Source organism: Sarcophilus harrisii, chromosome X (genome assembly GCF_902635505.1).
Source record: "Sarcophilus harrisii chromosome X, mSarHar1.11, whole genome shotgun sequence".
Lineage (NCBI taxonomy): Eukaryota > Metazoa > Chordata > Mammalia > Dasyuromorphia > Dasyuridae > Sarcophilus > Sarcophilus harrisii.
The window spans coordinates 2,730,711-2,743,291 of NC_045432.1; the positions used below are offsets into that span (position 1 = coordinate 2,730,711).

The 12,581-nt window shown below is 37.0% G+C and overlaps 1 pseudogene; it reads left to right on the top strand.

Annotated features, from left to right (window-relative positions):
* Nucleotides 1-7,890: 7,890 nt before the first annotated feature.
* On the top strand, nt 7,891-11,794 carry LOC100916249 (annotated as a pseudogene).
* The last annotated feature ends 787 nt before the right edge of the window (nt 11,795-12,581 follow it).

Consider the following 12,581-nt stretch of genomic DNA (forward strand, 5'->3'; position numbering starts at 1 on the left):
GTCCATTTTTCCCTATACTCTCAAGTGTTTTTAATAGGAATGAATGTTGGATTTTATCAAATGCTTTTCTGCATCTATTGAGGATGATCATATGGTTTTTTAATTTGGTTATTACTGGAATTATATTGATAGTTTTCTAATATTGAACCAGCCCTGCATTCCTGGTATAAATCCTATTGATCATAGTGTATTATCTTGGAGATGATTTTCTGTAGTCTTTTTGCTAATATCTTATTTAAGATTTTAGCATCAATATTCATTGGGAGATTGGTCTATAATTTTCTTTCTCTGTTTTCAGCCTACCTGGTTTAGGTATCAGTACCATGTCTGTGTCATGAAGGAATTTGGTAGGACTCCTTCATTCCCTATTTTATCAAATAATTTATATAGCATTGGGACAATTGTTCTTTAAATGTTTGGTAAAATTCACATGTAAATCCATCTGGTCCTGGGGATTTTTCTTAGGGGTTGTTTAATTGCCTGTTCTATTTCTTTTTCAAATGGGACTATTCAAAATTTACTTCTTCCTCTATTAGTCTGGGAAGTCTGTATTTTTGGGTAGTCATCCATTTCACTTAGGTTATCAAATTTATTGGCATAAAGTTGGCAAAATAACTCCTTATTATTTCTCTAATTTCCTCTTCATTGGTGGAAAGTTCTCCCTTTTCATTTTAAGACTACTAATTTCATTTTCCTCCCTCCTTTTCTAATCAAAGATTTACCAAAGGCTTATCTATTTTATTGGCTTTTCATAGAACCAACTCTTAGTTTTATTAATTAGTTCAATAGTTTTTTTACTTTCAATATTTTTAATTTCTCCTTTTAATTTTAAATTTCAATTTAGTATTTGATTAGGGGTTTTAATTTGGTCTTTTAGTTTTTAGTTGCAAGCCCAATTCATTAATCTTTCTTTCTCTGTTTTATTCAAGTAAGCCTCTAAGGATATAAAATTCCCTCTTATTACCGCTTTAGCTGCATCCCAAATTTTGGTATGATGTCTCATCATTGTCATTATCTTGAGTGAAATTATTAATTGTATCTATAATTTGCTGCTTCACCCAATCATTCTTTAAGATGAATTTTTAGTTTCCAATTACTTTTTGGTCTATTTCCCCTAACTTTTTGTTGAATGTAGTTTTATTGCATCGTGATTTGAAAAGAAAACATTTATTATTTCTGCAGTCCTGCATTTAATTTTAGATCTTTATGTCCTAATATGGTCAATTTTGAATAGGTTCCATGAACTGCTGAGAAGAAAGTATATTCTCTTCTATCTCCATTCAATTTTCTCCAAGATCCAACATACCTAATTTTTCTAATATTATTTACTTCTTTAATTTCTTTCTTATTTGTTTTGTGGTTTGGTTGTCTAATTCTGAGGTGCAAGGTTGAGATCTCCTACTATTACAGTTTTGTTGTCTATTTCTTCTTGCAACTCTCTTAACTTCTCCTTTAGGAAGTTGAGTGCTATACCACTTTTTGCATATATGTTTAATATTGATATTGCTTCGTTGTTTATGCTACCCTTTGCAGGATGTAGTTTCCTTCCTTATCTCTTTTAATTAGATCAATTTTTGCTTTTGTTGATCTGAGATAAGGATGGCTACCCTCTTTTGGCTCACCTGAAGCATAATAGTTTTGCTCCAGCCTTTTACTTTTTACTCTATATGCATCCCCCTCTTTAAATGTGTTTCTTGTAAACAACATATTGTAGGGTTCTGACTTTTGATCCAGTCTGCTATCTGCCTCCTCTTTTGGGGAGTTCATCCCATTACATTTACGGTTAGAATTACTAAATCTGTTTTCCTGCCATCTATAACCCCAGATTGTGCTTTACTTATCTTGCCTCCCCCAACCTCTTTCCCTTTTAACTTATGTACCCCTCTTGTATCACGATCTTATCCTCTTTATAATCCCTCCCTCCCCCTTTGGTCTTTCCCCTTCCTTCCCTTTACTCTTTTCTTTTCCCTTTTCCTCTCCCCGTTTTAATGAGCGAGAGAATTTTTCTAAAACAAATGTCAATTATTTTTTCTTTTGAAGCCAACTCTGATGAAGTAAGATTCACCAATGTTCCTCCCCTCTCTAAATTCCCTCAGATTGATAAGTTTCCTTAGCCTCTTTGTGGTATTGGTTTCCCTCTTTTTATCCCTCCTTCACCTTATTCTGCCATCATCCCTTTTCCATTCTACTTCCCTTTTTCATGTTATATCAGTACAATCAAATTATACATGTATTCTTTTGTATATCCACAACAAATACAATTCTCAAGGAGTTATTTTTACCTTTTCTGCATCTCTTGAGTTCTATTCTTGGAATCAAATTTTTGTTTCGTTCTGGTTTTCTTCAGAAACAAATGGAATTCATTTGTTTCATTAAATGTCCATCTTCTTCCCTGGAAGAAAATGCTCCAACTTAGCTGGGTAGTTATTCTTGGCTGCATCTCAAGTTCTTGTGCCTTTCGATATCATATTCCAGGCCCTTCTTTCCTTTAATTGAGGCAGCCAGATCTTGGGTGATCCTTATTGTGGCACCTCCGTATTTAAATGGTTTTGGCTGCTTGTAAAATTTTTCCTTAATCTGATAGTTCTGAAATTTGGCCACAATATTCCTTGGGGTTTTATTTTAGGATTTCTTTCAGAAGGTGTTCGATAATTCTTTCAATGCCTATTTTACCTTCTGATTCTATTACATCTGGCAGTTCTCTTTGATGATTTCTTGTAAAATAGTATCTAGGCTCTTTTTCATCATAGTTTTCGGAAAGTCCAATAATCCTCAGATTATCTCTCCTAGATCTATTTTCCAAGTCTTCGTTTTAGCAAGTAATGAATTCTGGTTTTCCAGTTTGTCATTTTTTGTTTTGCTTATGATTCTTGCTGTCTCAATGCATCATTAGTTTCAATTTGTTCAGTTCTAATTTTTAAAAGAATTATTTTCTTCATTAGCTTTTTACTTCTTTCTGTATATGTCAATTGAGTTTTTAATGTATTTTTTGGTCTGTGGAATTTTTCCATTTCACTAATTTTTTTTAGTGAATTATTTTCTTTTTCAATTCACTAATTTTGTTTCCCTCACTTCCTGAAATTTTTAACTTTCAATTCGTATTTCAGGAAGTTTTGCTCTCTTTAAAGGCTTCTCTTTCCTTTCCCATTCATCTTCTAACTCTCTTTTGGACTTTTAATGGTCTCTTCTAGGAGCATCATGTAAAGGAGGACAGTCTGATGCATTTTTTGCTGTTTGGTCTCTTCAGGTTTGCTGACCTGCTCTTTTTCTGCATAGAAGCTGTCGTTTTCTTTTCATCTTTTTATTCATGTTTTAAAGCCTTTAGGGTGGGTCTCTAGGCAAGGGGTTACCAGCTTCCTCTGCAGAATAGGGGAGGATGTAAAGATTTCCGGCTCCAGGTATGGGGTGCTCTGGGTGGGAGTTTTCCCTTCCCCCAACAGAAGTGGATTCAGCACTGGCCGAGCTATCAAACTGCTTAGTAGGGCTGGTGGATTATCGATTGCCCTCGGCTGGGAACAATGGTGAAGTGTCAGCCCAGGCCGGAGCCTCTTGTGGGACTGTGAGTTTGCAGCTGAGCACAGACCGCGAACGCAGACACCACAAACTCTGCCCAGTGTCTCTGCCTGATGCAAATGGGCCTGGAAAAGCTCTATGGCCCCAAGCTGAGGCTCCCCTGCGCAGATTGGAGGCTAACCGACTGCGTCCTCCTGCCGTGCAGGATCCAACTCCCCAAGGAAAAGCCCCTTACCTGCGGGTTGGGGCTGCGCGCTTGCTGAATCTGTGCTTCACCCTCGGTTTGAGACTCTCCTCGGAACCTAATTTCTCTCCCAGTCTGCGCCGATCTCCCCCTGGCCCCGGAACCAACCTTTTAGCGAGACTGCAGATTTTTTCGGCCGGTGGTTGTTCTACTTCTTATCTTTACAAATTGTAGCAGTCAAGACTATTTTTGAGGCTCGATATAATATTGATAAAGAGGGTAAGAGAAGAGCTTAGAAAGACGCGTGTGTCTTCTCCGCCATCTTGGCTCCGCCCCCCATAAACAGCTTTTAAAAAAAAAGAAAAAGGGTCATGAGTGAAAAAAGTTTAAGAAGCCTTGCTATAGGGATAACATTTTTACTCTAATATTTCAAATGATCAACATTATCATTACTATTATGTGATAATGGTGATAATCACTATCTTTGCTTCACCCTTGATCTTATTGGGAAGACTTCCTCCCCATTGCATTTAAATCTTACTGTTGTTTTTAAATAGGCACTACTTACCATCTTAAAAAAAAGCTTGGTTCATTCCTATGTTGGCTAGTGTTTTCAATAGGAATGAATGTATTTTTTTCCCAAAAATTTATTCTGCAATAATTGATTTTGTTGTTTTAGTCATTGATATAATCAGTTATAGCTTTTTAAATATTGAACCATTTCTATTATTAATTCCCCCTGGTCCTAGTGCATGATCTTTGTGATTTATTGCTATAGTCTCCACTAGTAATTTATATAAAATTTTTGCACAAATAATCAAGTAAATTGTTCTATAGTATTCTTTATTTTTGCTGCCTTTGATTTAAGTATCAAGACCATATTTGTGTTACAGAAGAAATTTGCTAGGAATCCTTCTTTACCTATTTTTAAAAATAGTTAATATTGGATGGGAATTAATTGTTCTTTAAATGTTTGGTAAATCCATTTGGTCCTGGAGATTTTTTCTTTGAAATCTCATAATTTATTCCATTTTTTTTCCTAAAATAGGATTATTTAAGTATTCTATTTCTTCTTCAGATAATCATGACATATTTTTGGTTTTTATAAATATTCATTCATTTCATTTAGGTTTTCAGTTTCATTGGCATAGAATTGGGCAAAGTAACAAGTTTTAATCAAATTATCTAATAATTTATCTCATTTTATATAACCAGATATTAGTTTTGTTTATTAGTTAACTTTTTTTTAACTTCCAACTTTATTAATCTTTTCTTTGACTTTCAGGGTTTCAATTTTGGTATCTAATTGGGGATTTTTAATTTGCTTTAGTTCCAGTTTTTTTTTTTAATTTTAAGTTGTATGCCTAATTCATATATCTACTCTTTCTCTCTCTTACTGATATAAATTTTTAGAGGACTAAAATTTCCCTTAAGTACTATTTAGGCTTCATCCCACATATATTGGTATATTTTCTCATTGTTGTTATTGTCTTTAATGTGATTATTATTTCTATGAGTTGTTCTTTGACCCATTCATTTTTTTAAAGTTATTTTATTTATTTATTTATTATTAAGTTATTTTGTATATTCTTTACTGAATGTCATTTTTATTTTTCTTTAACTATGGGGCAGTGCATTTAATATTTCTGCTTTTCCAAATTAGTGTATGAGGTTTTTATGTCTTAATATATGATCAATTTTTTTATTTTAGCTTTTTATTTACAAGATATGCATGGCATTGTTGGTGGAGTTATGAATGAATGCAACCATTCTGGAGAGCAATCTGTAATTATGCCCCAAAAGTTATCAAACTGTGCATACCCTTTGATCCAGCAGTGCTACTACTGGGCTTATATCCCAAAGAAATACTAAGGAAGGGAAAGGGACTTGTATGTGCAAGAATGTTTGTGGCAGCTTTTTTTGTAGTGCCTAGAAACTGGAAAATGAATGGATGCCCATCAATTGGAGAATGGTTGGGTAAATTGTGGTATATGAATATTATGGAATATTATTGTTCTGTAAGAAATGACCAGTAGGATGAATACAGAGAGGCTTGGAGGGACTTACATGAACTGATGCTAAGTGAAATGAGCAGAACCAGGATATCATTATATACGGCAACAACAATACTGTATGAGGATGTATTCTGATGGAAGTGGATTTCTTCGATAAAGAGAAGATCTAATTTAGTTCCAATTGATCAATGATGGACAGAATCAGCTACACTCAGAGAAGGAACACTGGGAAATGAATGCGGACTATTTGCATTTTTGTTTTTCTTCCTGGGTTATTTTTACCTTCTGAATCCAATTCTTCCTGTGCAACAAGAAAACTTTTCGGTTCTGCACACATATATTGCATCTAGGATATGCTATAACATATTTAACATGTATAAGACTCCCTGCCATCTGGGGAGGGGGTGGAGGAAGGGAAGGGAAAAATCAGAACAGAAGTGAGTGCAAGGGATAATGTTGTAAAAAATTACCCATGCATATGTAGTCATTTAAAAGTTATAATTACAAAAAATAAGATATATGCATGGGTAATTTTTCAGCATTGACAATTGCAAAACCCTTTGTTACAATTTTTCCCTTCCTTCCCCCCAGCCCCTTCCTCAGATGTCAGGTTGACCAATACATGTTAAATATGTTAAGGTATAAATTAAATACAATATAAGTATACATGGCCAAACTGTTATTTTTCTGTACAAAAAGAATCGGACTTTGAAATGGTTCACAATTAACCTGTGAAGGAAATAAAAAATGCAGGCAGACAAAAATAGAGGGATTGGCAATTCTACGTAGTGGTTCATAGTCATCTCCCAGAGTTCTTTCGCTGGATGTAGCTGGTTCAGTTGATTATTGTTCTATTGGAACTGATTTGGTTCATCTCATTGTTGAAGAGGGCCATGCCCATCAGAATTGATCATTATATAGTATTGTTGTTGAGGTATATAATGTTCTCCTGGTCCTGCTCATTTCAGTCAGCATCAGTTCATGTAAGTCTCTCCAGGCCTTTCTGAAATCATCCTGCTGGTCATTTCTTACACAACAATAATATTCCATAATATTCATTATATAACAATTTATTCAGCCATTCTCCAATTGATGGGCATCCACTCAGTTTCCAGTTTCTGACCACTACAAACAGGGCTGCCACAAACATTCTTGCACATACAGGTCCCTTTCCCTTCTTTAAAAATCTGTTTGGGATATAAGCCCAGTAGTAACACTGCTGGATCAAAGGGTATGCACAGTTTGATAACTTTTTGAGCATAGTTCCAAATTGCTCTCCAGAATGGCTGGATGTATTCACAATTCCACCAACAATGTATCAGTGTCCCTGTTTTCCCACATCCCCTCCAACATTCTGCATTATCTTTCCCTGTAGGAATTTGTTTTCCAAATATTTCTCTCTCCCCAATATAGCAAGTAATCTGATAAAGGTTAAATTTCTAGCCAAATATCTCAGAGTTGTCTTAATTTGCATTTCTCTGATTAATAATGACTTGGAGCATCTTTTGATATGGCTAGAAATAGTTTCAATTTCTTCGTCTGAGAATTGTCTGTTCATATCCTTTGACCATTTATCAATTGGAGAATGGCTTGATTTCTTATAAATTAGTCAATTCCCTATATGTTTTGGAAATGAGGCCTTTATACATGATCAATTTTTTGTGAAAATGGCATGCACAATTGAGAAAAAATCATACTTTCTATTGTGATTCAATTTTTTCAGAGGCATATCATATCTAAATTTTCTCAAATTCTATTCATCTTCTAAACATCTTTCTTATTTATTTTATGGTTAGATTCATCTTATTTTGACAAGGGTAAACTGAAGGATCTATTTTCTCTGGTCATTTATTTAACTTTTTCTTTAAGGATTTGCAATCACATCCAGAGAGAGAGAGAGCTATAAAGACTGAATTTGGATCAAAGTATGGTATTTTCACCTTTTTGTTTGTTGTCTTTTTCTTTCTTGTGTTTTCTTTTTCTTTTTGGTCCGATTTTTCTTGTACAACATAACAAATATGTTTGAAAGAATTGCACATATTTAACCTTTATCACATTGCTTGCTATATTGGGGAAAGAGAAATATTTGGAACACAAATTCTTACAAAAATGAATGTTGAAAACTATCTTTACATGTATCTGGGAAAACAAAATAATTTTTTAAAAGATACAAAAAAAGAATTTTGATGTGCTGCCATTTGGTGTATATATGTTTTTACTGCTATTGCTGCTATGGTACGTATTAGTAAAATATAATTTCCCTGCTCATCTATTCTAATTGGGTCTGGTTTAGTTTTTGCTTTATCTGAGATCATGATTGCTAACTCTTCCTTTTTTAAGCATAACAAATTCTGCTACTGTCCCTTAGGTAAACTTGGTGTGTCTTTCTGTTTTGGCCATGTCTCATAAGCAGCATATTGTGGAACTCTGATTTCTAATCGATTCTACTAGGTGGCTTGGTAGAAAAAGTTCCACCTGGAGCTAGGAAAAACTGAATTCAAATCTTAGTAACTGTGTGACTCCGGGTAAGTCACTTAACTTGTTTGCCTAAGTTCCTCACCCACCTGTCAAAAGAGCTGGAGAAGGAAAGGGGGTATGCAAAAGATGCTGCAGTGTCTTTACCAATTAAACATCAAAAAGGATCACGAAGAGTGAGACAGGACTGAAACCCTGACCATAGTGCTCAACAGGTGGGCGGCTTGTGACGTCATCACGTCATCACGCACGCGCAGGGCATGGCTGGTTCTGTTGCCCAGGGTGACCAGGTCCATTGTTGGTCTGTGTGCGGTCGTCTTCTTGGTTGCTGCCCGCCGCGGATGTCTCTTCTGGGGGAAGATGGGACCTGCGGTGGGTCCCGGCTGCCAGACCGGGACCACAGAAAAAAGAAGTCCCGATGGCCAAACTGATGGGCAACCGGCACCAGGGCAGAGCACTACGGTTGGGGAAGGTGGGGATCCGGCGATGAGAGCCAGGGAGACGGTGAATCCCGGCCACCAGCCCTCTTCCCAACCCGACTGGCGCCCCGTCCCCCAGGGTGGCCCCACTGGCAGCCTCCCTGGCTGCTGTCACTTCACACCAAAGGTGGGAGAAAGGCTTGGGGTGGAAGAGGAGAGCTCCGAGTCGGAGGCCGACAACCTTTCTCTTCGATTTCAACATATTCTTTCCCGTGCTCTCAGTAAAGTCCTCTTCTCTAGAGGCTTCACTCAGATAGACGCCAATGAAAAAGATGCCATAATGTGGTACCAAAAGAAAATTGGAGTATACGATCAGCAGATATGGGAACAATCTATTGAACAAAATCAGGCAAAAGGCTTCCAAAACAAACCCAAAAAGATAAGTCACATCAAGTCGGACTTGATAGATGTCGACCTCATCAGAGGCTTAACATTTGCCAAAGACAAACCTGAAATTCCTTGGATATCACTAACTTGTGAGGGAATTATTCGGGTTATTTTTTTTCCTTTTTTCAGTAAATGGTGGATTCAGGTTACCTCTTTCCGAATATTTTTTTGGCTGCTACTGCTTTATCTCATGCAAGTTACTGCTATTGTGTTGTATTTCATAATGCCTGCTGTGAATTTAAGCGAAGTGATTGTTCCCGTATGTCTTATGGTACTGATGGGAACTGTTCACTATCAAATAGTCTCCATTCAGATTGCTAAACCTTTTGAAACGAATGGAAATTACAAAAGAAGAAAATCAGACAAATCTGCAAATGATGGTGGGAACACAGAATGTAAAAGTTATAATTGTTCTGATAAAATCAGAGGAATAGAATTGTCTGCATCCCAAAATGCTGATTCTTGGAGGACTCTCTTTTTCAACACTCCCATAAAAGGACTAAAATTATTAATTGACAGGATTCAAGCTGAAAATGCTTCAGCGCATTTGAATCTCAGCACAAAGAAGAAACATTCTCAATCAGAAATGAAAATGTGGCAACCAAGAGAGAAAGCAAAACTATCAGATGGTGAAAAGAGTGAGAAAGATAAAACAGATTTGGGAAATGAAGTTCCAGATGAATTGTCAAGTGAGAATGACTGTGAAGAACAGAAAAAGATAATCCTGTCATGGAGAAGAGTAGAAGGAGCTCCAAGTGACAATAGTAATGAAATCAAGAATGAAAAGCCATTGATTTCATCAAAACACACAAGTACTCAACCAAACAAAATTTCCACTTCAACATGGTGTCCCACCACTGGAGATTCAGATGGACTGCCTGAATCAGATCTTGAGTCAGCTAGCTTGAGTCAGGGGTCTCCATCCAGTGTCAGTGGTGATATTGGAAGTTATAGTCAGAGTGACTCTGAAAGTACCAGCCCCGATTCAGAGACAAAGGACATGTGGAATAACCTTTTGCAAAATAGTGAATGCCACTCATCAACTGCAAGCAACAGTGATGAGGCAAATATGAAGGCACTGCTCCCAGGTACCAAGCAGAATTCAAAAGAGGACACTTTCCAACTGAACCATTTGTCCTGGCTTCAGGACATGAGTTCTCCCTCTGAACGAGTGAGTGCAATAATCTGGGAAGGTAATGAATGCAAAAAAATGAAGATGTCTGTTTTGGAAATCAGCAGCATCATCATGAGAAGGGTTAAAACATATCAGCAGAATGTAAGTTACCAGATGCTGGGAAAAATTATTACTATTGGATTAACAGTTTTTCCATTCTTATATCGAATCTTCCATGAAAAGAACCTGACCCAAATACCTTTCATCTCAGCCGAGGAGCTCCTGACTCTTTTTTGTGGGGCACCACCTTCAATATCGATCATCATTTTATCAACAATCAATTTTCTTGAACACTTGTGTCTGACTTGGTTGTTCTTTTTTATGATGTGTGTGGCAGAAAGAACATACATGCAGCAGTTTTTATTTGCAGAATTTTTTAGCAATATAACCTCTGCAAGGCAAGCTATGAAATATGAAATCCCCCATTTCAGGCTCAAAAAGATGGAGAACATTAAGATCTGGCTATCACTACGTTCTTATTTAAAAATGCAAGGTCCACAGCGCTTTGTGGATGTGATTGTATATTCGGTATTCTTAATGACACTTTCAATTGCTTTTATTTGGTGTGCCCAGGTTCTCCAAAGCCATACAAGCTTTCTGGATAATGCTTATAATTGGGAGTTCTTGATTTGGGAAACATCCCTGCTGCTCTTTTTATTGCATCTTGCCGCCATAGGGTCTGAAACCAATAATAAATACAATAACATTTCAGTACTGCTTACAGAACAGATCGATTTATATCTCAAAATGAAAAGGAAGCCAAATAAAACAGAACAGCTCACACTGGTGAATAACGTGCTAAAGCTATCAATGAAGTTACTGAAAGAATTAAATACACCATTTAGGCTGTATGGCCTAACCATGAATCCCCTATTCTACAACATGGCCAGAGTGATCATCATTTCAGTTGTCTCAGGGGTCATAAGTAATCAACTAGGATTTAATATAAAATTGTGGAAAATTAAGCCATGAGCTAAGCGGTGTATTTGGACCAGAAACTTTTACTAACATCCATACATAACCATTTGATGAACAACTGCAAGAACAAGTGAGACAGCCTTCCATTTTTTGGCATGCTAAATAGCATGCAACTGACCAATCATTTCTTTTCTGGGTATACATCTTAACTGATGGGCTAAGTTATTTCTATCCTGGAGGGAGCTCCAGTTCATCACAATATCTCTTTTGGGAATAACAACAGCCCTTTGTTAAGAGAAGAAAAAATAATGTAAAGGCATTAACAGGAATTGGGTATATCCTCTGCAATAAAGACACTGACCAATATTGCTCATTGTTGTTATTGTTGTTTTGTTTCGTTTTGGTTAGCGTTTCTGAAATGAATTTGGCTTTCTCTTTCAATCAACAGAAACTGAATGTTGATTTTTACAATAAAAATGCCCCTTCCCCAAATTGGGTAAAAGTCATTTCCCCAAATAAAAACCATGGTTGTCTCCTGGGACCATGTTATAGAGCTGAAAATAAGGGGGCTTTCTAGAATCAAATAAATGGGCTGGAACTCACCAGGTTTGCTCTCTGTAATGGGCTGAGGTTTGAGTTTATGCACTGAGGTCCCAAGTACATGAGGCTAAATAGTAATTGGGCTATACTCTATTAATATACATGATTGACCCCTGCCCATTCTCCGTGCAAGTCCTGATGTGTTGTATAGGAAATGACGATTTTGGTGGGTGGAGGTAGAGAGAGACAGGAAGAGAAGCTGGGAGAAATTGGGCCTGGGTTCCATACTCCTAGCTGCTGGTCGTGTGGCTGCTGATCTAGCTAGCTTCTTGACTCATCTGCACACATTGCTATCGCCGATTCCCTTCCACCTCTGATCTTTCTTCACTGAGAATAAAGAATGACGATTTTCCCCTAACCTGAATTCCTGACTCTGGCTGATTTTAAAATACACGATCTTCACAACTGGCGCCCAACGGTGGGAAGCAAGGACTGAAGTAGTCTCTGGTGACCAGGAACTTGGGTGAGTATTGTTAATAGACAAACAGGGAACTTATTTTCTTAAAAACTAAACCAGTAATCTTTTTTTGGCTAAAATGGGACAAATGCTAGTTAAAGACTCTCCATCTCCGCCCCCAACCCCTTAAACCCCTTCAACCCCTTCAACCCCACCCACAAGTGGTGCTATAGAAAGCATGCTTAAGCTGATAGAAGGACAACGGCTACTTATAACTTGGGAACAGGTAGCTAGACTTGTGGGTACATTAAACCGCATCTCCCCTTGGTTCTTAGAGGAGGAGCAGATCTCTCGAGATAACTGGTCCCTGGTTGGACAATAGTGTCCACGTATTACAGTGAAAATGGTCACCATTCAATTTCCATTGAGGCATTTTATT